This window comes from Mobula birostris, chromosome 15 (genome assembly GCF_030028105.1).
Source record: "Mobula birostris isolate sMobBir1 chromosome 15, sMobBir1.hap1, whole genome shotgun sequence".
In the NCBI taxonomy this organism is placed as follows: domain Eukaryota; kingdom Metazoa; phylum Chordata; class Chondrichthyes; order Myliobatiformes; family Myliobatidae; genus Mobula; species Mobula birostris.
This window is the reverse complement of record NC_092384.1, coordinates 67138066-67162366: the sequence shown is the minus strand read 5'-3', so window position 1 is coordinate 67162366 and position 24301 is coordinate 67138066. Positions and strand designations below refer to the sequence as shown.

At 41.8% G+C, this 24301-nt stretch overlaps 1 protein-coding gene across 5 annotated transcripts in view; it reads right to left on the bottom strand.

Annotated features, from left to right (window-relative positions):
* Window positions 1–24301, bottom strand: part of wwox (WW domain containing oxidoreductase) — a 1166408-nt gene that overhangs the window by 1093607 nt on the left and 48500 nt on the right. The gene's annotated exons all lie outside the window — the stretch shown is intronic.

The window sequence follows — 24301 nt, the reverse complement described above, 5'->3', positions numbered from 1 at the left end:
CGTCCCCAGCAGAATCAGAGATCTTATCGCTGATTATTACAGCAACTTCAGGATGAGGGGCTCTTCAGGAGCAATTACATCAACCTGGCACAAGGTGGAGGTCGGCATCATCACAGGGTGCACTATCTCAGTGACACTGTTCTCCCTAGCCATGAACATGCTCACTAAGTCTGCTGAACCAGAGTCCAGAGGGCCCAGAATGAATTCCGCTCAACGGCAACCACCTATCAGGGCATTCATGGATGACCTCACAGTCACCACAGAATCAGTCCCAGGCTGCCGGAGGATTCTGCAAGGGCTCGAAAAGCTGGTGGAGTGGGCCTGGATGCGTGTCAAACCTGTCAAATCAAGATTGATGGTGCTGAGGAAAGGGAAGGTGGAGAACAAGTTCCGATTCAGCATTGCAGGCACAGCCATCCCAACCATCACAAAAAAGCCAGTCAAGAGCTTAGGCAAAGTTTTTGACAGCTCTTTAAGGGACACAACATCCGTTCAGGCAACCTGCACCGAGTTGGATGGCTGGCTGAAATCTGTGGACAAGTCTGGCCTACCTGGGAAGTTTAAAGCCTGGGTGTATCAGCATGGCATTCTTCCCAGAATTCTGTGGCCCCTCCTCGTCTATGCAGTTCCGATCTCGACAGTCGAAACCTTAGAGAGGAGGGTTAGCAACCACCTCAGGAGATGACTGGGGCTGCCAAAGAGCCTGAGCAGCATCGCACTCTATGGACACCACAACAAACTGCAACTGCCCTTCAAATCCTTGGAAGAAGAATTCAAGGTAACAAGAGCCAGAGAAGTGCTACAGTATAGGGACTCAAGTGACCCGAAGGTGGCTAGAGCAGGGATCCAAGTAAGTACTGGCAGGAAGTGGAGGGCAGAGGAAGCTGTTCAGGAGGCAGAGGCGAGGCTGCGTCACAGGAGGCTGGTGGGAGTGGTCACACAAGGCCGAGCTGGGCTAGGATCTTTTCCAACTCCCCAAATGGACACCAGAGGGAAGGAAAGGCGTCGTCTAGTTCAGGAGGAGGTGACAGCAGTAGTGGAGGAGATGAGAGCCTGCAAGGCGGTGGGAATGAAGCAACAGAGAGCTTGGACAAGATGGGAGAATGCGGTTGAGAGGAAAGTGACCTGGGCTGATCTTTGGAAAGCCGAACCACACCGCATCCAATTTCTCATCCAGGCAGTGTACCATGTGCTTCCAAGTCCATCAAACCTGCACACATGGGGCAAGGCAGAGTCATCTGCGTGCCCACTGTGCTCCAAGTGAGGAACCCTGGAGCACATCCTCAGTGGCTGTGCAAGGGCACTTAGTGAGGGACGGTACAGGTGGAGGCATGATCAGGTCCTGAAGACCATCGCTGAAGCCGTTAGCACAGGAGTTGAGTGGGCGAAGCAGTCCCGACCTTCCAAGCAGACCATTTTGCCTTTGTCAGAGCTGGGGAGCAGCCAATACCTGCCAAAAGAACATCTGCAGGCATTCTGACCTCTGCAAGGGACTGGCAGCTGTTGGTGGACCTCGAAGGGCAGCTGAAGTTCCCCAACCATATCGCAGCCACCACCCTGCGACTAGACATTGTCCTAGTGTCTGAGTCTACTAAGCAAGTGGTGCTGCTGGAGCTGACAGTCCCATGGGAAGATAGCTTTTAGGAGGCCTTTGAAGGAAGCTCTCCAAGTACACAGGACTGGTCAGCAGGCTGGATGGAGAGCGAGGTGTCTCCCAGTGGAGGTTGGTTGTAGGGGATTTGCAGCCCGTTCCTTAGTTAGAGCCTTCAGCATTTTGGGCATCGAGGGAGAGAGGAAGAGGAGAGCCATCCGCAGTACCACCGATGCAACAGAGAGGGCTTCAAGATGGCTGTGGCTCAAAAGAGGGGAGCCATGAAGTCATAAGTAGCTAGCCATCTGGACACAAGCTGGGGTCTGATCAGCCCCGCCTGGGTCACCTAGAGGAGGTTGTATGATGTTGAAAGACCCAAAACACCCGATGATTCCAAGAACATCACTGAAGATGTGTCCAGAAGCATCAATAGATGTATGTACACAGTGGAACTATCATAAAGACAATCAGTGCCTCAATTGTATAGGGATTGATGAATAACTTGTATGCATTACACAACTACTGTTCTTGTTAACTACATTCCTATAACCTATAACCTGTATATGTTTATATGGTTATTCATCAGAGTAGCAATTCTCAAATTAACTATTTTTAACAGTTAGCCTCTCTTCATTTTTAACAAGCAGAAACCCAGAGACACCACAAGTTGTTTTGAAAATCAACAAACAACTGTATTGATTGGTGAAAGAGATGGTGAAAGAGATGGAAGAAAGAAAAGGGGGAAGGACACCAAAGGAAGGCAATGAGCAGGCAAGGAGATAAGGTGAGAGAGGGAAAAGGGGATAGGGAATGGTGGGGAACATTACCGAAAGTTCTAAGTATCAATGTTCCTGACATCAAGCTGGAGCCTACCAGATGGAATATAGGGCATTGTTCCTCCAACCTGAGCGTGGCCTCATCGTGACAGTAGAGGAGGTCATAGATTGACATATCGGAATCGGAATGGAAATGGGAAGTGCAATTAAAATGGATGGCCACTGGGAGATCTTGCTTTCTCTGGTCAACAGCATAGGTGCACAGCAAAACGGTCTCCCAATCTACGTCGGGTCTCACCGATATACAGGAGGCCACACCAGGAGCACTGATCACAGTATATGACACCAGCAGACTCACAGGTAAAATGTTGCCTCACCCAATCTACATCAGGGTTCACTGATGTAAAGCAGGCCACACTGAGAGCATTGCATAAAATAGATGACCCCAATACCCTCGTAGGTGATGTATCACCTCACCTACAATGATTATTTGGGTTCATGAATGGTGGTGAGGGAGAAGGTATAGGGACTGGTGTAGCACTTGTCCTACTTGCAGGGATAAGTGCCAGGAGGGAGATCGTTGGAGAGAGACAAATGAACAAGGTAATTACGTAGAGAGCAATCCCTACGGGAAGTAGAGAGTGGAAGAAGAAGGAGAGATGTTCTTAGTGGTAGGATCCTGTTGTAAATGGTGGAAGTTACAAAGAATGAGTTATTTACAGATATAGCACAGAACAGGCTGTTCCGGTCCAACATGTGCGCCGCCCAGCAACCCATCTATTTATCTATAACCTAACCACAGGACAATTTACAAGGACCAATTACCCTACTAACTGGTATGTTTTTAGACTATGGGAGGAAACCAGAGCACCCAGAGGAAACACACATGGTCACAGAAAAAACATATTAACTCCAACACACTGAGCTAACTGCTACGCTGCTGTGGTGCCAGTGTGCTGGATCTGTGGCTCGTGGGATTGTAGGTAAGGACAAGGGAAACCATATTCCTGCTATAACAGAGGGATGATGGAGTGAGGATACATGTGCCATCACATGCCAGATTCTATTAATCCATGTGCAGATTCTCTGGGATTCATCTGCAAGTCATCCAGCGGTTCTAGGTCAGAAGATTGGCCTTGGGCAGTCAGCCCTGTAGAGGGGGAAAGAGGCTGCAATTCCTGGACAGCCTCAAAATGGAGGAAGCAAGCAGCTGGTAATTGGAGAGTCAGGTGAAAACCATAGGGGTAAGTAGAACAAAGGAACTAAGAATAAAGGAGGCGAGTGAAGGAAGGGCAAGCTGTTTAGGGCATGAGTGGGTGGGTGGTGGACCGTGAGCATAATGGCAAAGGAGAAATGTGGAATGAAACCAGACGTAGAGAGTGATTAGGGGCCTGAGGACAGGAAGAAATCAGAGTTGAGGGAATTGGAAAGAAGGAGAGGATTGAAGGGAGAAGAGGAGGGTGGAGAAGTTCAAGCCTGCAAGATTACAAATCTATATTCACCTATACACAGAGTTTATGGTCTCCAATCGCATTGAACCTTCTTGCCATTGGATAAATGCATCAATAACTCAAAAGTCCATCAAAGCTGATGTACAACAACCACCACATCCAAAAAAATATTCATACATTAGTATCTTCTTGTTCTCAAAACTTCCAGCCTCCATCCTATGGGAATGCCTGAAAAGAACAGTTATACATGGATAAGAGCAAGAGGCATGGCTGCAAAGGCAAACAGAAATCACCGTGACACTTACAAAAAAAAAATCACCATATTCCACCAACAGTAACTTGCATTTGCAAATCTCGATGTCAAAACATGCCCAAAGAGATCATCAAAATGTTAGATCAAGCCCCTCAAAAGCTTTTAGTGGCCAATGGCTCTTGTTAAATAAATATTACCTCGCTGCTAAATAAATATTCATTTCTTTTTAATTTGAGAATTGTTTATTGCAGTCTGGTGTCAGGAAGAAAAAAGAAACACAATAATATGTAATACAATTAGTAAGGTATCAGGGCGAGCAAGCTAAATTAGTACCAGGAGATGTCATAATTAACAATGCTGCTGTTGCTGCAACTGACCATATTAATTCAGCATCCTTTCTGGTTCATTTCACCTTCAGTTTCACTAATGAAATGAGCAACGAGTCCTCCCTTTGCTTTGTTTTCAATTTCTGGAAAATACAGTCAAGGTCACATTTATTTTTGTACCTAAATGCTGTTACAACACGAGGGTGGCCTCAGGCATTCCTTGTCCACTGTATGGCAAAAGAAAATTCTAAATTTTGAAGATTTCAAGGTACATTGGTAATCAATTCACAAGAAATATACTCAGATATCTACAGCGACTTGAACTAAAGATTGAGCAACATACACAAAATGTTGGAGGAACTCAGCAGGTCAGGCAGCATCTATGGAGAGGAATAAACAAGTGACACTTTGGACCAAGACATCAGAACTGCTGGAAGTTTAACAATCTTTTAATGGAACAATTGAGCTTAAGCTTCTGCCACTAAAAAATAAGGTATATGCATCAAGGTTTATTTTTTTCTATAGATACTGCCTGGCCTGCTGTATTCCTGCAGTATTTTGTGTGTGTTGCTTATGCATCAATACTTCACTTGCCTGAAAATAATAACAGGCAAATTATTAATAGACCTCTATTTTTGATAGGAAAATGAAACATATTCAGATGGAATGACTGATTTTTAGAAAACTTCAATCTTTGAGGAAGAGAATATGAGCTTTAAGTTGTGTGTTTCTTACATCCCCCTACTAATACTCACTTTGGTCTCTATTTCTGGATTCTCATGTTGTTCCAACAAAATTTAACCAAATATGAAGAAGATTATCTCATCTTCCAACAATATCACATGGCAGGCTCCAGAATTTAACAATGATTGGCAATTTCAGATAAACAACAAATCCTAGTCTTTTACAATCCCAAAATTCCTGACATCCAGTTTTTTTTTAATTATCTTCTGGTAGCTCATCTGCTTCCACTTACACCTGCTCTACACTTTGTTTTGTTATTCACCATTCCTCATTGACCCCCCCCCCCCACCCTTCTACTAATACCCTTTGTTTTTTATTTGCTACAGACCTTCTGTTCCCCCTACTGTAAATTTCATTCATCTCCAGCTATGTGGTTCTGATGACTGGGCATTGATCAGAAACATTACAATTGCTCCTCTTTCACCAGATGCTGCCTAATCTGCTGAGCTTTTCTAATATTCTTTTATTTGAGATTATCAAAAGTTAACATTCAAAGTTCTAAACCTACCAATCAACAATAGTTAACAACTCAGATTTTCATGACGCTAAAGCTTTCAAAGTTCCCTTATTATTCCATGGGGTACATATCATGAGAACTTTTCCTTTAATCCCCCACACTGTGAAAAATTTCAGAAAAAAGTGATAGCACCAATAAAGGTACTCCTGGGTAGGAGGATAAACCACATCTGGCTGTGGAGCATTTGCTTTGGGTAATGAGGTAACCATTAACCACAGCTACCTCCAGGTGACCTTTAGGCAAGGTGTTGCACCTGTTAGCCTCCCTACTTCTGTTACAGTGAAGCCACGGAATGCAGGTGGTGGATGAAGCACAAGGCACGTTGTGAGTAACACAATCAATGGTTCCTGCTTCTCAGACGCTGAGCAGAAGATCCTTTTAATAGGACAATGTTCAGGGTCACCTGCCTTGTAAAGACACTGCATCGGAAGCAAGCAAGGGGAAGGTACTTCTTGTATCTTATCCCTAGTACAACCAGGGTTAATACATACACAAATGTAAAAGACAACAGCGTAAATGGTAGCCCACTTCTAAACAGTGCGGACACCTCGTTCAGTACAGGGTATCATGTAAACAGACAGGTGAGCCCGGATCGCCGTACCACTACTGTCTGCAAGAACAAGAGACTGTGAATTGCCACTTGGAATGTTCGAACCCTGCACCGAGCTGGTAAGCTAGAAAACATAAAATTAGAAATGAAGAGGCCAGAAGTCAGTATCCTAGGCCTAAGTGAAATAAGATGGAAAGGCACTGGAGTATTCCAATCAGACGACTACAAAATGATATACTCTAGTGGAGATAAACATGAAAAGGGTGTTGCAATCATCCTGGACAAAGAAACATCCAACAGCCTGCTAGGATACTGGCATATCTCAGACAGAATGATGCTAATCAAACTAAAAAGACAACAAAACAACATCTCTATCATCCAAGTATATGCACCCACAATAGCAAGCTCAGAGGAAGAAAGTGATGCCTTCTACCACTCCGTAGACAAAGCACTAGAAGAATGCAAATCACAAGAAGCCATCATAGTCATGGGCGACTTCAATGCAAAAGTTGGTGAGGGAAGAGAGACCATATTGTTGGAAACCATGGATTGGGAGAAAGAAATGAAAGAGGAGAAAAGCCTATATCATGGTGTAAAATAAACAATCAGATAATCACCAACACTTGGTTTGAACAACATCCAAGAAGGAAATGGACATGGAGGAGCCCAGATGGGAACAACAAAAATCAAATCGACTACATAACAATCAATAACAGATTCAAAAACTCGGTAACACAATCTAAAAGCTACCCTGGAGCAGACTGTGGAAGTGACCACATACCAGTCATTAGCAAAATGAAAATAAAGATAAGAAAATTAAAGAAACCAAAAAGATCAGAACCACTGGATTATCAACAACTACAAAACAACCCTCATCTGAAAATAGAATACACAACCAAGGTGAAAAACCATTTTCAATTGCTGCAGGATGAAGGAGGCAAATCTTCCTGGGACATACTGAAGGAATCCATGGTTGTAGCTGCAAAAGAAACCATCCCATGAAAAGAACGGAAAAGTAAGAAGAAATGGATAACTGAAGATGTAATACAATTGATGCAACAAAAACAGACTATCAAACTGATAGAAAGCGAAGAATACAAACAACTTGATAAGACAATAAAAAGAAAATGAAGAGAAGCTAAAGACAGATGGCTAAATCAGAAATGCTCAGAGATAGAAATGCTACAAACCCATAATCCTGGAACAAAGTTGATGCACAATAAGATTAAAGAACTAACGGGGAAATTACCTTGCTCAGCAAGTGGATGCATCAAGGCAAAAGATGGCAGCTTAATTATGAACAAATAAGAAATCCTAAACAGATGGACAGAATATATAAAAGAACTTTTTGAAGACAAAAGAGGAGAAAAACTGAACATAAAGAAGAACCTTGAAGCATTCTAAAATCAGAAATTTGAGCAGCCATAAATAAGACAGAACATAACAGAGCAACTGGTCCAGACAACATCGATGTTGAAATGATACTGGCCGTAGAAGATATTGGAATAGAGAAAATAACTGAAAGCATATGAAATCTATGATCATGGGGAGATACCTGATGATTTAAGTAAATCAGTGTTCATCACACTTCCAAAGAAAGGGGGAGCAACAGTATGTGAGTTATATCGTACAATAAGCCTGATGAGCGACGTGGCAAAAATTATTCTCAGAGTAATCACGATGAGAGCAAGATGCTGTATAAAACCAGAAATCAGTAAAGAACAATGCGGCTTTGTGGAAAACACTGGAACCAGAAATGCAATTTTCATGCTACAGATGATCTGTGAACGAGCCATCCAGGTACAAAAAGACATCTACCTATGTTTCATTGACTATACAGAAGCTTTTGACACTGTCAAGCAGCAAGATCTTCTGGAAATGCTTCAAGATCTTGATATAGATGGGACAGATATACGTTTCTTAAGAAACTTATACTGGGACCAGACAGCATCCATCAGAATAGAAGAAGTGAGTGAGTATGTGAATATCACAAGAGGAGTCAGACAAGGTTGTGTCTTTTCGCCAGATTTATTCAACCTGTATAGTGAAAATATCCTGAGAAGTATCAGAGATATCAAAGGATTTACAGTTGGAGGCCATAATATAAATAACATCAGATATGCTGATGACATTGTACTAATAGCTGACTCAGAAACAAAACGTCAAGAACTACTCACTATAGTGGCAGCAGAAAGTAATCACAGAGGCCTCTCAATCAACACCAAGAAGACAGAAAGCATGGTCATCTCCAGAAAGACAAACATCCCGCAATGTGTGATCAAGATCGGAAATACAAACATCAAACAAGTCAACAAATTCAAATATCTTGGCAGCCTAATAACAAGTAATGGCAGGTGCGACACAGATATCAAATACAGAATAGCAATGGCGAAAGAAGCTTTCCAAAAAATGAAGACTATATTAATAGACAGAAGGATGAGCGCGTACACTAAAAACAGAATACTGCAGTGCTACATTTATTCTATCCTGACTTATGGAAGTGAATGCTGGACCATTTCTCCAGCAATGGAAAAGAGACTAGAAGCAGCTGACTTATGGTTCTACAGGAGAATGTTAAAAATATCATGGACCACACACACATCAAATGAAGAAGTTCTCAGAAGAGGCCAAGCAGTTCGATCACTCAAACCAACAATAAGAGAAAGACAACTCAGATTCCTAGGACACATCATGCAGAAAGATGAACTAGAAAAACTCATATCCTCTGGAAAGATTGAGGGGAGCAAACCTAGAGGAAGATCTCGGCTTATGTACATCAAAAGCATAGCCAGGTGGCTACACATCGAGGAAATGGAAGTCATCCAAAAAACGAAGGATAGATCTATATGGAAAACCATGGTCACCAAAGACGGCATCGGATATGGTACCTAGGCAGACAGACCAATAAAGGAATGTAACAAAGTAACTAATATTTACTTGTATTGCAATAAGTAAGACAGGTTGAAGAAAATAGTTCAATATGAATTGAAAAATAATTTTTACACCTGTACATAAAGTTAATGCTTTATGTATTAACTTTGGGGAATTTAATTCTCATAAAGTTAATACATTTATAAATTTATATTTACAGCCAATACAATTATGTACAAATTATTAAGAGATGTATAAATAAATTTCACTTACGAGGAATAAAATCAAATTCTAGCACAGGGTAAGAAGCGCACTGGGAATATGAAGGAAATCAATCAAGAAGATAGAGGTAAAAAATAAACAGAGATATTAATAAATATTTTGTATTGGTGTTAACAGTGGAAACTGATTTGCTTCTGGAAATTCATTTTTTCCAGGAAATTCAATTTTCTAGGAAATTAAAAAAAAGGTTTCAGTATCACGGAGTGCCAAGAAGATTGAAGTCAGCAAAAGGTAGTAAAAATACTGGAAACAAATAGCACAAAATGGTTCCAAATTAATCAGCATATACACAATTAATGGGTACTGGCTCACTTTGTGCTGCGGTTTGATGTTTATTGTCCTCAGCGCTGAATATGCTTTACTATTTGTGCAATTTTATTGAGACACTCTGGCATGGAACTGGATCTGTAGGTGCGTCCTGCAGCCATCGACACAGTGCTGAACTGACTAACTGCCACAGCCATCGGATCCTGGACCAGCTTCATTCGCCTCAGGGGCTCCTGACTGTGGACTCACTTTTGAGGATTCTGCAGTCTGATATTTAATGTTCTGTGTTTTATTTGATCACTTTTTGCTGTTCGCACAATTCATTTTTTTTTCGCATGGTTGACAGTCTTGTGCGGAGTATTCTTTTAAATGTGTTCTATGATGTTTCTTTGCTTTGTGGCTGCCTGTAGGAAGATTAATTTCAAGGTCATATACCATATGCATACTTTGATATTATATGTAGTTTGAACATTGGTATAATCAGTCAGTCAGTCAACGACCTCTTAAGAAATAATTTTGACGGCCTAATGGGTCAAAGGAAAGGAAATATGATCCATGTAAACAATTGTGTGGAGATGAGAAAAGTACAAAAACTTTATTTGTGATGCCGTAATTTGAAATACTTAAAAAGTAAGATAAGCTACTGAAAGTTACATGGCTTTCGGAGTGGGAATAAGAATCAAGAAGGATCAGAGTAAAAACAAGGAATTCTGCAGGCTTTGCTTACCTAAATTTCAGAATTTTTTTGACAAAGTAAGAGAGAGTTGGTCTCTGAGTTAACAAACTGGGGAATAATTAAGCAACTGCAATCAAGGCAAAATTAGCATAATGTAAGCAGAATGCTTAAAAGCAAGGTTACGACAACAACATATCAAGAATTGGGGCCTCTGCTTTCAAGTTCCAAGATTCACAACTGTCAAAATTTTATCCATGACACCAAGGCAAGATGGGAGAAAGTAGAAACAAAGCAAACAAATGGTTTGGTTATCAAAGCGTAAGTAGCTTGAAAACTGAGTTCAGATGTATGAAATATAACAATATATTAAGGAGTGCAAAATGAAGAAATAGCAAAAAGAATACATGGAATACCAAAAGAGAAACATTCGCTTAGTTTCTTTAAAGATCTTAAAGCTTGAAACAACCAATAAATATTTTTGAAATACCATCACTGCTGTAACATATGAAATACAACAGCAAATGTGTAAACAGCAAGACCAGCCGCATAAAACAGTGGCTGGATCATTTGCTTCTTGATTGCATTAATTGATGGAAAGATATTGGCAACCAGACTGGGGTTAAACTCCCTTTCTTCAAGTTAATATTATGGGATCTGTTATATCGACCAGAGAGATGAAGATTTCATTTTAAAAAAGCCAACAATGTAGTGCTCCTCAAAATGCTCAGTTTGCAAGAAGACACTAATCATACTTTCTGCAGAGTAATCAAGACAATCGAAATTGTAACGGCCAAATTTCTGGAATACTGTTTGAATATAGTCAGGAAAGAATTCACCAGCAGCAGCATGGAATACATTATATTTGAAAGCACTGATTATCGAAATTATCTCCACGGCTGAACAACAGTTGGCAAATTATAGAAAAGAGTTAGAGATGTGTTTTTTTTCTTTTTTAGCTCAACTTCCTGAATTAAGTGCATCAGTTTGATTTGTTGTACAGATTACTGATTCACTGCTGAGTGAAATGAGCTACCAATCACCGAGCAAGGAGTCACCACCTGAACTAAAACGATTAACTACAGAAGGTAAATTTCTTAAATAAAATATATATTGAACAATCACTTTCATAAGATCATTTCAGGTATCAACAAGGTAGACCATAGAACACTACACCACAGTACAGGCACTTTGGTCCATGATGGTGTGCCAATCTTTTAATCTACTGCAGGACCAATCTAACCCTTCCCTCCTAATTCACATTGCGTGAAACGTAAATAAGAAAATGTCATGGGGAAAATCAGCTACTTAACCATGGCTGGAAGTGAATGTGCATTGGGAAGGGGCACATAACATGAAAGTCTGATGAGAGATAGGTAATGACATTTTTTTAATCTCCAAAGCTAATCAAATTGAACAAAACTCTTCTTTTACAACATGCCTGCCTTCCTCCAGGTTGTCTTCTTCATATAATAACAACCTTATGTGAAGTAATCTAATCTTAAATTGATTCCTGTTTTTCTCATTTCAGTTATATCAATTTACCAGAATAGAGACATAGCAGACTGCAGAAGGTGGAATCTGGAGCAACACAATCTGCTAGAAGAAGTCAGTGGGTCAAGCAACATCAGTGGGAAGAAAGAGACTGTTGACATTTTGAATCAAAGCCCTGGATCAGGACTGAGAGTGGAGAGGTGAGATGGCCATCACAGAGAGGAGGAGAGCGGCAAGAAAGGGCTCCAGGTTGACTGGTGGACCAAGGAGCTTAGTAAGTTGACAGGCAGGTTGTACAGGTGAACACCGGGTGGAGTTGGAAGACTGTAACAGATGAATGATAGATGGAAATACACAAAGAGAGAAAAGAAAAACCAAAAAAAACACAACAGATGGAACAAGGTGGGAATTATGAAGACAAAAGACAGCTGCTGGAGAGAGATAAACAGGAACAACCATGTTGAATTCTGATAATTAAAGGAAGCTAGATTGGGAACCATTAGTTGAAAAGAAATGATTATATCATCCTTTCTCATTTCATCCAGCTCCCATTCTAACCTCTTTTACTTATCAGAAACCAGCATTGTTCCTACTCATCTCCTTCAGCTGTCTCCCATCCTTAATACCTCCCCACCCTGTGCTCCACCTGTTTTTATTTATTCTTGCGCTTCGTCTGCCTTCATCATTTACCTGCCTCTGTCTCCCAACTCCACCCTCACTCACATCCCCTACCACCTGTGGGTCATCTCACACCCCTTCTCAGTCCACATATCACCTTAAATCCTTTCTTGCCATTCTCCTTCTCCTCTCTGCTGGCCATCTCTTCTCTCCAGTCTCAATCCTGATGCAGGGTTTTGGCCCAAAACATTGACAATTTCTGTGCTGCCACAGATGCTGTTTGACTCATTGACTTATGTTGTACCAGTTTATCATATCTGGATTTGTGAATTGTCAATACATCTCCATCATGCATGGAAGTACTGAACACAGTTATCTCATATTTTTCATGATTCAGAGATTTAACATACACAAGTTTCTGCAGATGCAAAAATCTTGAGCAACACACACAAAATGCTAGAGAAACTCAGCAAATCAGTCATTTATAGAGAGGAATAAACATCTCAGTCCTACTCTCTTCATCAGTACTGGAAAGAAAGCAGAATAAGGTGAGGGAACGGAAGGGGTACACCTGGCAAGCGATAGGAGAGACCAGGTAAGAGGGAAGGCAGGTGAGAAGGGGAGGGGGAATAAAGTAAGAGCTAAGAGGGGATAGATGGAAGAGGTAAGGAGCCGAAAGAGGAGGAATCTAATAGGAGAGGACCATGGACATTGGAAGAAAGAGAAGAGGAAACAAAGGAGGCTGATGGGCAATTGAGAAGAGAAGAGGTGAGAGGGTAACAGAATGTGGAATGGAAAAAAGAGAGGAAGGAGTGGAGAGGTTTTACCAGAAGTTAGAGAAATCAATGTTCATACCATCAGGTTGCAGTCTACCTAAACGGAATATGAGATGTTGCCCCTCCAACCTGAGTATGGCCTCATCACACTGGAAGTTAAAGTAATCGATGTTTCTGCCATCAGGTTTAATAGATTGTATGTTGCTGAATTTTTATATGCAGCACAACGTCATTGGGAATAAGATCCAGCACAAAGCCGGGAACACTTCATTATAATGCCATTTTACATCAACAAAATGTAAACAGCCAGTTGAATGAAAGAGAAAAATAACACTAGTATATTTTGATGCAAACATCCAGGGAGTTTCAATATATCCAAACAATAATTTAAATGCAACACACACAGCATTGTCAAAAAAAATCTATAAACTGCCTCCGAATAATAACAAGATGGAAGAAAACTAAATTACTTTACCTTAAATTTACATTGTTCAGCCAGTAAATATTTAAGCCATTTAGCTGTTTGGCAATAAGTCAATGGTTAAAACTCACACTTCTTGGCAAATACTTAATTTGTGCACACTTACCAGACAATGACTTGCCCTAAATAGGTTAAGTAATTGTAAATATGTCAAACAAAACAGCAGGCCAGTAACAAAAAAAACCACTTTGGATATGGAACCTCAAAGTAAAACATTTCACCTGCAAAACCAATTAATATAAACCTGATGAATCGAGTCTATTCAGTATATAACAGTGCTCGCCGTATTCCCTAGCTTCAAGTGATGGACAAGTTTATTCTAAGAAATATTTGTTTTAGTATACACCAGTAAAGATCTAGCACCTGAACACTTACATTATTGATCTGACATCACTGTAAAAGGCAAGATGCTGTTTGTTCAGGAGTGCACAGTATGTTACCAATCAAAAGCAAAACTGAGCCTCAGTCAGTACCTTATGAGAACTGAATTCAAGATTACCCATGTACAAAGGCCAAGTTATTGAGATTTCATCTCTCCACAATGAGCAGGATCACCAAAAAAAAATCAAACTTCTACATTGTTAGTACAAGTTATTCTAATCATGGATATGGGAGACATTACTACAAACAGTTCTTTGAACTACATAAATGTGCCAATTTTCTTTTGGTACATTCAAAAATCTATCATGGTCCCAACATATTGATGCAATTATGAAGGCATGTCAATGACTATATTTTATTAGGAATTTGAGGAGATTTGGTATAGCACCAAAGACTCCCAACAAATTTCTACAGATGTGCCCGTGAAGAGCATTCTAACTGGTTGCATCGCCGCCCAGAATGATGGGGCCACTTCAGAACATCAGAAGAAGCTGCAGAGGGTTGCAAACTCAACCAGCTCCATTACGACACTAGTCTCCCCAGCACTGAGGACACATTCAAAGGTGATGCTTTAAAAAATGTGACATCAATCATTAAGGACCTCACTCCCCAGGATGTGCTCTTATAGAGTCTGAGAGCACTGCAGCATAGAAGCAAGCCCTTTAGCCCATCTAGTCCAGACCGAACTATTAATCTGCCTGGTCCCATCAGCATGCCACCGGATCACAGCCCTTGATAATCCTCCCATCAATATACCTACCCAAATTAGATGTGCATATTTTTAAATCAAGTATCTTATGACCAACTATTTTCCATCAAACAAACTGGCCTCATTCGTAAGGCCAGTGATGTTGTGGGAATGGAACTGGACTCTCTCACGGTGGTGTCTGAAAAGAGGATGCTGTCCAAATTGCATGCCATCTTGGACAATGTCTCCCATCCACTACATAATATACTGGATGGGCACAGGAGTACATTCAGCCAGAGACTCATTCCTCCGAGATGCAACACAGAGCGTCATAGGAAGTCATTCCTGCCTGTGGCCATCAAACTTTACAACTCCTCCCTTGGAGGGTCAGACACCCTGAGCCAATAGGCTGGTCCTGGTCTTATTTTCTGGCATAATTTACATATTACTATTTAACTATTTATGGTTTTATTACTACTTGTTATTTATGGTGCAACTGTAACGAAAACCAATTTCCCCCAGGATCAATAAAGTGTGACTACTACTACTACTACTACAAACAACAGTACAGCATAGGAACAGGTCCTTGGGCCCACTTGGTCCACCACTGGCAGACTATTCTAAACTCTCACCACCTCTCAGCAAAGAAGTTACCATAATGTTCCCCTTAAACATTTCACCTTTTATCCTTAACCATAATGTTCCCCTTAAACATTTCACCTTTTATCCTTAACCCATGACCTCTCATTGTGGTCTCATTCAACCTTAGTGGAAAAAGCCTGCTTGCATTTACCCTATCTATACCCCTCATAATTCTGTATATTCTGTTCTATCAAATCTTCCCTCATTCTTCTTTGCTCCAGGGAATAAAGTCCTAACTTAGAAACATAGAAAACTTACAGCACAATACAGGCCCTCTGGCCCACGATACTGTGCCGAACTCTAGGGCAGGGGTCCCCAACCTTTTTCGCACTGCGGACCGGTTTATTATTGACAATATTCTTGAGGGCCGGCCAACTGGGGGGTGGGGGTAGGGTTGCCAACAGACAAGAGGAGCAGTCAAATACGTTGTGTTTACCCTGAGAAAGACCACCATGACCATGAAGCCTTGCGCAGGCACCTGTGTGCACATGCGTGTACATGCCGATTTTTTTTTCTACAAATGTTTTTGGCGATTCTGTTCGGGGGGAGGGGGAGTGTTAATCATGATCGAAATATAGGTGATAGTGGCTAATACACTCAATTTTGTTTCTAAAAGGGTTTATCTAATGAATTTAATATTAAACACACAGCACATATTTTCCTCGCGTGAATATAGTGGTAAGTCAATTGTCAGGGGAGGACAGGGAAGCTTGAAGTAAGTGTTCCAGTAAGTGTTCCACTTCCAGTAGAAGTGGTGGAGGCAGGTTCGATATTATCATTTAAAGAAAAATTGGATAGGTATATGGACAGGAAAAGAATGGAGGGTTATGGGCTGAGTACAGGTTGGTGGGACTAGGTGAGAGTAAGCGTTCGGCACGGAGTAGAAGGGCAGAGATGGCCTGTTTCCATGCTGTAATTGTTATATGGTTATATAAGTCACTTATAAGTCAATAGCATCTTAGAATTTTAAGTAACGTTTGGATATTAAACACACAGCACATATTTTCCCTGTATGAACATGTAAAATCATTGCAACACATCAATATCACTGAATCAGTGGGAGCCCTGGGCTTGTTTCCCTGTAACAAGATGGTGCCATCGAAGGGTGATGGGAGAGAGCGATACTCGAAAGGGTTTCCTTATGTCCAGTCTATTCCGCAATTCAGTTTTCATTGCTTTCATTGCAGAGATATGTTGGAAATGGAAGCAACGTTTTCAGTGCTTTCATGGCAATCTCAGGATAGTTAGCCTTGACTTTGATCCAGAATGCCGGCAGAGATGTTATGTCAAACATACTTTTCAGCCCGCCGTCATTTGCAAGCTCGAGGGGTTGATCTTCTTCCCGCGCTGACATGGATGACGCGCGGGTAATGACCTCGCGTGCATTCAAGCTCAACAGTGGGCGTGACAGGGAATGAGGAAAGGTGCAGCTGATTCGTATCGCCAAATCATATCGTTTCCTTGTGGCCCGGTAGCACACGCTTTGCGGCCTGGTGGTTGGGGACCGCTGACCTAGGGTTACCCATAACCCTCTATTTTTCTAAGTTCCACTTACCTATCCAGGAGTCTCTTAAAAGACCCTATCGTATCCGCCTCCACCACCGTCACTGGCAGCCCATTCCACACACTCACCACACTCTGCGTACAAAACTTACTCCTGACATCTCCTCTATACCTACTTCTAAGCACCTTAAAACTGTGCCCTCTCATGCTAGCCATTTCAGCCCTGGGAAAAAGCCTCTGACTTTCCACATGATCAATGCCTCTCATCATCTTATACACCTGTATCAGGTCACTTCTCATCTCCACCACTCCAAGGAGAAAAGGCCAAGTTCACTCAACCTATTCTCATGAAGCATGCCTCTCAAACCAGGCAACATCCTTGTAAATCTCCTCTGCACCCTTTCTATAGTTTACACATCCTTCCTGTAGTGAGGTGACCAGAACTGAGCACAGTACTCCAAGTGGGGTCTGACCAGGGTTATTCAACCTTTTCTTGTGACACAGGCCCTCAACATTCCTAGCAACGTTCTTGTAAATTTTCTCTCAATTCTTTTAATGTTATTGACATCTTTCCTGTAGGCAAGTGACCAAAACTGCAAAATGAGCTCACCAATATCTTATACAACTTCAACATAATATCCTAACTCCTGTACTCAGTACTTTCATCTATGGAGGCTAATGCTCCAAAAGCTTTCTTCACGATCCTATCTACCTGTGATGCTACTTTCAAGGAATTATGAATCTGTATTCCCAGATCACTCTATTCTACTGCACTCCTCAGTGCCTGACCGCACATCATGCAAGTCCTACCCTGGTTGGTTCTCCCAAATTGCAACACCTCACACTTGTCTGCATTAAATTCCATCTGCCATTTTTCCAGTTTGTCCAGATTCTGCTGCAAGCTTTGATAATCTTCCTCACTGTCCACTGCATCCTGAATCTTGGTGTCATCCACAAATATGCTGATCCTGTTTACCAACGTTTTCCTCCAGATCATTGATATAGATGACAAACAATAACAGACCCAGCACCGATTGATGTGCCACACCACTATTCACAGGCCTCCAGTTAGAGAGCCAACAATCTATCACTCTCTGGCTTCCACAAAGCTAATATCAGTATCTGGTGTACTGACCTCTAACTTGCTGAGGCCCATCACCAACTCTCAGACACCTCTTCTTACTTACCCCTTGAACATGACCCCACTCAGGAACACCAGGCCATTGTCTCCCACACCATCACCAACCTTATCGACTCTGGGGATCTCCCATCTACCACCACCAACCTCATAGTTCCCACACCTCCTATTTCTACCTCCTACCCAAGATCTAGAAATCCACTTGTCCAGGTAGACCCATTGTTTCAGCTTGTTCCTACACCACTGAACTCATATATCGGCATACCGCAACTCTGTTTTATCTCCCCCAGTCAGTCCCTTCCTACCTACATTCATGACACTTCACACGCTCTGGAGCTTTTCAATGATTCAAGTTCCCAGGCCCCCATCATCTCATTTTTACTATGGACATCCAATCCCTATACACCTTCATCTCCCACCAGGAAGACCTCAAAACTACGTGTTTTTTCTGGACACCAGACCTAAACAGTTCCCATCCACCACCACTCTCCTCCGCCTAGAACTTGTCCTCATTCTAAATAATTTCTCCTTTGGCTTCTCCCACTTCCTTCAAACAAAAAGGGTAGTCATGGGCACTCGCATGGGTCCCAGCCATGCCTGCCTGTTTGTCGGCTACATGAACGGTACATGTTCCAAGCCCACATTGGTGTCCGTCCCACATTTTTCCTATGCTACACTGACGACTACATTGATGCTGCTTCCTGCACCCATGCTGAGTTTGTGTACTTCATCTACTTTGCCTCCAACTTCCACTCTGCCTTCAAATGTACCTTGTCCTTTTCCGACACTTCCCTCCCCTTTGTCAATCTCACTGTTTCTATCTCCAGGGACAGCTTATCAACTGATGTCTATTATAAACCCACAGCTACCTGGTCTATACCTCTAACAAGAGAAAATCTACAGATGCTTCCCCAGGATTAGAGGTGGAGAGAGTCAGTAACTTTAAATTCCTGGATGTCACAATCTCAGAGGACCTGTCCTGGAACTATCGTATAAGTATCATTGCAAAGAAAACACGACAGTGCCGCTACTTCCCCAGAGATCCTCACCATCCAATCCATGCTCTTTTCTCACTGCTGACATCAGGTAGAAAGTACAGGTGCCTCAGGACTCGCATCACCAGATTAAAGGCTATTGAACAAAAGGGGATAGCTACACTCATTTAAAGACTCATGTAAGGACCCTGTTGTATTGTTATTTCATGCTCATTATCAAATACTGTATCAAAAAAGTATCAAATACTGGTCTTAAGGTGTTGTACTTAAATGCACGCAGCATAAGGAATAAGGTGGATGATCTTGTTGTACAGCTACAGATTGGCAGGTATGATATTGTGGCCATCTCTGAGACCTGGCTAAAGGATGCATGTCTCTGGGAGCTGAACGTCCAAGGATACACGGTGTATCGGAAGGATAGGAAGGTAGGCAGAGGGGGAGGCATGGCTTTATTGGTAAGAAATGATATTAAATCATTAGAAAGAGGTGATATAAGATCGGAAGGTGCAGAATCTTTATGGGTTGAGCTAAGAAATCGCAAGGATAAAAGGACCCTGATGGCAGTTATTTATAGGCCTCCAAACAGCTGCAGGGATGTGGACTACAAGTTACAACTGGAAATAGAAAAGGCTTGTCAGAAGGGCAGTGTTATGATAATTGTGGGGGATTTTAACATGCGAGTAGATTGGGAAAATCAGGTCAGCACTGAATCTCAAGAGAGAGATTTTGTAGAATGTCTGCGAGATGGCTTTTTAGAACAGCTTGTTGTTGAGCCTACTAGGGGATCGGCTATACTGGATTGGGTATTGTGTAATGAACCGGAGGTGATTGGAGAGATTGAGGTGAAGGAACCCTTAGCAGGCAGTGATCATAACATGATTGAGTTCACTGTGAAATTAGAAAAAGAGAAGCTGAAATCTGATGTGTCGGTATTTCAGTGGAGTAAAGGAAATTACAGTGGCATGAGAGAGGAACTGGCCAAAGTTGACTGGAAAGAGACACTGGCGGGAAAGACAGCAGAGCAGCAGTGGCTGGAGTTTATGTGAGAAATGAGGAATGTGCAAGACAGGTATATTCCAAAAAAGAAGAAATTTTCGAGTGGAAAAAGGATGCCACCGTGGTTGACAAGAGAAGTCAAAGCCAAAGTTAAAGCAAAAGAGAGGGCATACAAGGAAGCAAAAATTAGTGGGAAGAGAGAGGATTGGGAAGTTTTTAAAATCTTACAAAAGGAAACCAAGAAGGTCATTAAGAGAGAAAAGATTAACTATGAAAGGAAGCTAGCAAATAATATCGAAGAGGATACTAAAAGCTTTTTCAAGTATATAAAGAGTAAAAGACAGGTGAGAGTAGATATAGGACCGATAGAAAATGATGCTGGAGAAATTGTAATGGGAGATGAGGAGATGGCAGAGGAACTGAACAAGTATTTTGCATCAGTCTTCACTGAAGAAGACAGCAGTATACCGGACACTCAAGGGTGGCAGGGAAGAGAAGTATGCGCAGTCACAATTACGACAGAGAAAGTACTCAGGAAGCTGAATAGGCTAAAGGTAGATAAATCTCCTGGACCAGATAGAATGCACCCTCGTGTTCTGAAGGAAGTAGCTGTGGAGATTGCGGAGGCATTAGCGATGATCTTTCAAAAGTCGATAGATTCTGGGATGGTTCCGGAGGACTGGAAGATTGCAAATGTCACTCCGCTATTTAAGAAGGGGGCAAGGAAGCAAAAAGGAAATTATAGACCTGTTAGCTTGACATCCATGGTTGGGAAGTTGTTGGAGTCGATTGTCAAGGATGAGGTTACAGAGTACCTGGAGGCATATGACAAGATAGGCAGAACTCAGCATGGATTTCTTAAAGGAAAATCCTGCCTGACAAACCTATTACAATTTTTTGAGGAAATTACCAGTAGGCTAGACAAGGGAGATGTAGTGGATGTTGTATATTTGGATTTTCAGAAGGCCTTTGACAAAGTGCCACACATGAGGCTACTTAACAAGATAATAGCCCATGGAATTACGGGAAAGTTACATACGTGGATAGAGCGTTGGCTGATTGGCAGGAAACAGAGAGTGGGAATAAAGGGATCCCATTCTGGTTGGCTGCCGGTTACCAGTGGTGTTCCGCAGGGATCAGTGTTGGGGCCGCTTCTTTTTACATTGTACATCAACAATTTAGATTATGGAATAGATGGCTTTGTGGCTAAGTTTGCTGACGATATGAAGATACGTCGAGAGGCCGGTAGTGCTGAGGAAACGGAGAGTCTGCAGAGAGATTTGGATAGATTGGAAGAATGGGCAGAGAAGTGGCAAATGAAGTACAATGTTGGAAAATGTATGGTTATGCACTTTGGCAGAAAAAATAAACGGGCAGACTATTATTTAAATGGGGAAAGGATTCAAAGTTCTGAGATGCAACGGGACTTGGGAGTCCTTGTACAGGATACCCTTAAAGTTAACCTCCAGGTTGAGTCAGTAGTGAAGAAGGCGAATGCAATGTTGGCATTCATTTCTAGAGGAATAGAGTATAGGAGCAGGGATGTGATGTTGAGGCTCTATAAGGCGCTGGTGAGACTTCACTTGGAGTACTGTGGGCAGTTTTGGTCTCCTTATTTAAGAAAGGATGTGCTGACGTTGGAGACGGTACAGAGAAGATTCACTAGAATGATTCCGGGAATGAGAGGGTTAACATATGAGGAACGTTTGTCCGCTCTTGGACTGTATTCCTTGGAGTTTAGAAGAATGAGGGGAGACCTCATAGAAACATTTCGAATGTTAAAAGGCATGGATAGAGTGGATGTGGCAAAGTTGTTTCCCATGATGGGGGAGTCTAGTACGAGGGGGCATGACTTAAGGATTGAAGGGCGCCCTTTCAGAACAGAAAAGCGAAGAAATTTTTTTAGTCAGAGGGTGGTGAATCTATGGAGTTTGTTGCCACGGGCAGCAGTGGAGGCCAAGTCATTGGGTGTATTTAAGGCAGAGATTGATAGGTATCTGAGTAGCCAGGGCATCAAAGGTTATGGTGAGAAGGCAGGGGAGTGGGACTAAATAGGAGAAAATGGATCAGCTCATGATAAAATGGTGCAGACTCGATGGGCTGAATGACCTACTTCTGCTCCTTTGTCTTATGGTCTTATGGTCATTTATTGCTATTTATTTATATCTACATTTGCAGATTGTTTACAGTTCCTGATGTTTACAGTTACTGTTCTATAGATTTGCTAAGCTTACCCACAGAAAAACAACCTCAAGGGTGTATGTGGTGACATGTATGTACTCTGTTATCTGGAATAGCCTCTTCCCCTCTACCATCAGATTTCTGTACGGAAAAGGAACACTAACTCACTATGCTCTCTTTTTGCACTACTTATTTCTTACGTATATTTCTTTGTTAGTATTTTTTATGTTTTCACCATCCTGCTGCAGCAAGACAAAAAATTTCACAACACACGTCAGTGATATTAGATTATGAGAACACTCAGTCCACTTTTATTGTCATTTGGAAATGCATACATGCATTAAGAAATGATACAATGTTCCTCCGGAGTAATATCACAGAAAACAGGACAAACCAAAGACTAACACTGACAGAACCACATAATTATAACATATAGTTACAGCAGTGCAAAGCAATACCATAATTTGATGAAGAACAAACCATAGGCACGGTAAAAAAAAGTCTCAAAGTCCCTGAGTCGATCGATTCCCAAGTCCCCGATAGCAGGCGGCAAAAGGGAGAAACTCCCTGCCATAAACCTCCAGGCACCGTCAACTTGTTGATGCCTTGGAAGCAGCCGACCACAGTCGACCCTGAGTCCAGCCGTCTGAAAACTTCGAGCTTCCGACCAGCCTCTCCGATACAGCCTCCCGAGCACCATCCTCTGCCGAGTGCCTTCGACCTAGCCCCGGCCGCTGAAACAAGCAAAGCCGAAGATTCAGGGCCTTCTGCTCCAGAGATTCCAGTTACCACGCAGTAGCAGTGGCAGCGAAGCGGGCATTTCAGAAGTTTCCAGATGTTCCTCCGTACTCTCATATCCGTCTCCATCAAATCAGAATTGTGCACGGTCCCCTACTTGACAGATTACAGATATCATTCACCGGAGAGGCCGCGCACACTGCCGTCGTGCCTCCATCTTCTCCTCCTCTCCATTAAAAGTGATTCTGAATCTAAATTCATAATACTGTAATTGACACCTGTACGATTAGAAAATATCCAGATCCAGTTAAATATCTAGTTAAAAGTCTCAGTGCTGTTCTTGAAGGAAAAAAGCAAAAATATAAAACATCAAACATGGTGGGGCTCTAGAGTTTGTTAACTTCACTGCTGTTTTTGCTGATTATTTCCATAATCCTTTAATTAAGGTTTTCTCGCTTGAACATTTCAAGATCATAAAAATAAATACTGCAAGGGAAACAAAGATGACAGGATTATACTGTCTCCAAAACTTCTTTCCCGTTTCAATCATTAGAGTTACAGCAGAATATTACATCAAAAAGGCAAGTACACTTTGCAGGCAAACTCAACCAATAGTTTATTTAAAATACTGTACGTATTCTTCACTGAGCCACAACAATATCATAATAAAATCATGTTGGTTCCTTGTACCAACAATGTCACTCCTTCAACACCCCATCTCCTCCTCAAGCGACATTCACAACAAAATGCACTCATTCACTTTCATTTTACAATTGCAGTAAATATTAAAGATAAATTGGGGATTCAAATTTTCACTTCTTGGCAAATACTTAACTTGTGCACACTCTGATAAGACAACACACATAAAATGCAGGAGGAACTCAGGTCAAGCAGCATCTATGGAAAAGAGTAAATAGTTAACGTTTTGGGCCAAGAGCCTCCCTGAATCCTAAAGAAGGGGCTCAGCCCAAAACCTCGACTGTTTACTCTTTTCCATAGATGCTGTCTGACCTGCTGAGTTCCTCCAGCATTTCATGTGCATTGTTTTGGATTTCCAGCATTTGCAGATTTTCTTGTGTTTGTCACACTCAGATAATGACTTGTCCTAAATAGAAGATAAAGTAAATGTAAATGCCTCATATTTCAAACAGCTTCAAATACACTCTTCACAAAATACCTTCTGTGCATTTTCTGATTTGACCACAATGGCACTTTGGTCAAAATTAGTGACATCATCAATGTCTAAAACACAATAGACTGTTCCTGCTCAGCATTCTCTCCATAACAATGGACAAATCTCCTCTTGCATTCTCTTTTCTCTATATATCACTGCACATGAACTGCCTTATACTGGCTTGACTACAGCATC